This window comes from Rhinolophus sinicus, chromosome X, assembly GCF_036562045.2.
Source record: "Rhinolophus sinicus isolate RSC01 chromosome X, ASM3656204v1, whole genome shotgun sequence".
Classification (NCBI taxonomy): Eukaryota; Metazoa; Chordata; class Mammalia; order Chiroptera; family Rhinolophidae; genus Rhinolophus; species Rhinolophus sinicus.
The window spans coordinates 12674666-12677134 of NC_133768.1; positions in this window are offsets into that span (position 1 = coordinate 12674666).

Genomic DNA, 2469 nt, shown 5'->3' on the forward strand with positions numbered 1-2469 from the left:
GTTAATTATGTTTTTGTGGATTCATCGAGGAGTAAAATGTTCTGCTTTTGTAAATTTTACAGGTAACTGAAGTGTTATTCCCATAAAGGGCAAAATAATTTGTAACCATGTTTGGTGAAAAATTTCTAAGTACTTATGACATGCCTGGGGCTTAGCCAACAAGATACATGGAGCATAAAAACACATAAGCTTCACAAAATGTTAAAATACAAACATACTGTATCACCTAAGGGAATTATACCTCGCTACTCACTGCTGGCTCAAGAACCAGCATGGGCGGCCTGTCCTGGGAGTTTCTTAGAAGTTCAGGCGCTGGCCCAGACTCCACATTACCAAGACCCCCGGGGGTTAGAATGGACTTTATGGGTTGAGATGCGCTGAACTGATGCACTCAAGGCAGCTGAGGATTCTGGTGCTTTTTACTTCTTACCCAACCACTGGCGTCCTCGGATGACTGTCTTTTTCTAGTTACAGGTGCTTCCTCTGCTGTTCCAGTCAGTACCCACTGCCCACTCCCCTTTCCACACTGCCAAATTAAGAGGAACCAAGTTCCCAGGGAGGCCACAAATAAGCTTGTAAAATCAGATATTTCTAATAACACATTTCAGAGGATAAGGACACTATCAGCGCAGAGATGAGGCTCTCTGAGAACCGTTGTACATGTTTTCAAGCTGCTGGGGGGGGGGAGGGGAGGGCGCTGACGCGCCCTGATGGCTGTAAAGGATGGATGGCTCGTGTGGGGCATGTTTATGCACGTGAAATCAAATAAAAATAGTTTAAAAGGTAATAGAGCATCGAACCAAACTAAGTCTTTAAAGCCTGTTTTAGGTACATGAAGTCAATATTATACAAGACATAACAATATCCGTTTATGGTTACAGCAGTTGATGACAAGAATGTTAAACCCTCAGCTGACATGGCCTGTCTTAGCAGGAGGCTGCTGTGGTATGGTGGACTCGGTTACAATGGCAGAATCTTCTTATACTCAAAAGTGGGAAGTCTTACATAAAGTGGGAAATTTCAATTTGTAATTTTTGAAACGTTAAACCAGAGCTTTTATACTTGTATTCACAGTGCTTTCAGATGCCCTACTGTAACCAAGATGGTTTTCCACAATCAAAATATTGTTACAAATAGGGTTTTCATAACATATTAAAGGTTTACCAAAAGAAAATTTATGGTCACATCCAACTTGCAATATTTTATTTGCCTCCTTGACTGCTTTGATGTAAAAACCAGGACTCTGAATGTGCTTCTGTAATTTGAATAATTTGATAATAGTTGCTCTTTCTGGTAATAGATTTTTCCCTCCATTTTTAAGTAAAGATAAACGTTTTTCAACTATGAAAATTAGGTGAATTTAATTTTAGAAAATTTAGTTTTTGGCTTTTAAAAATCTAAGTGGTAGAAATTTTGATATAGTTAGTATAATCAGATTTATTAGGGAGGAAACAGGCCATTTTAATGAATGATTACTTCCACAGACTACACTGATAAGAAAATACAATTACAAAATGCATGTTGCAGTACCTAAAAATGATGGTGCTAAGAAAACTAATGGGTCATGACAGATGACAAATATACATGAAGCTTTAATCACATGCAGGTATATATTTCTCACAAATCATTATTATCTGGTCTTCACACAGAGGGATTTGTTTAAATAGAGCCATTTATTATTTCAGTTGTTAAACTATGACTTTTTACAGCATTTATTCAGTGCATCCTGATTTATTTGCAATATGAAAAACTATATTACACTTTGTTCTAAATAAATAAACCTCACTTATAATGGTAAGATATGTTACAATGGTTTTTCCTGAATAAAAATTCTGGTAAAGAGGGCCTGTAACTATTTCAGTTATCTGTGTGTAGGCTCCTATTGTTAGAATTAAAGCTGCCTTGAGATAATATAGAGTCTTAAGAACATATTTTACATTGTAGACTTCTCAAATGCAGTAGGTTGTCCTTTATAATAAAGGATCATGCTAATCCACAGTCAGTAGGTCTTGGACTCAAGCTTACTGTGGGATTTTTGCTCCTCCAGCAGTGATGATGTACGTTGATCTATCTTGTTCTTTCTTGATGACTATGATGAGCGCTGACTTTGCTTTCTGCTGGCTAGAGCTAAAACTCGACAAGGTTAACCAGCTCCTATAAGAATTAAGCCTGTTCTCAATAAAGCTGGGGAAAAATTAAGCCTGTGGTCTAATAAGTAGAGGTAATAGGTCAATTCATCACAATGGAGGATTTGGGTTATTACCAAAGTATCCACATTATAATCATAATAGCCATTAAGTGCATAATATTCTTCTCTGCTATTACTGCACTTAGACATTGTAAAAATCCAGATACAGCAAAATGGCTGAATCACTCAACAATTTTAACTCTTTAATGGTGATTACTGCAGGGTATAAATGTAATGTGAGAACTGAGCTAAATTGCATGCCTGTATCAATAGAGTGTGGC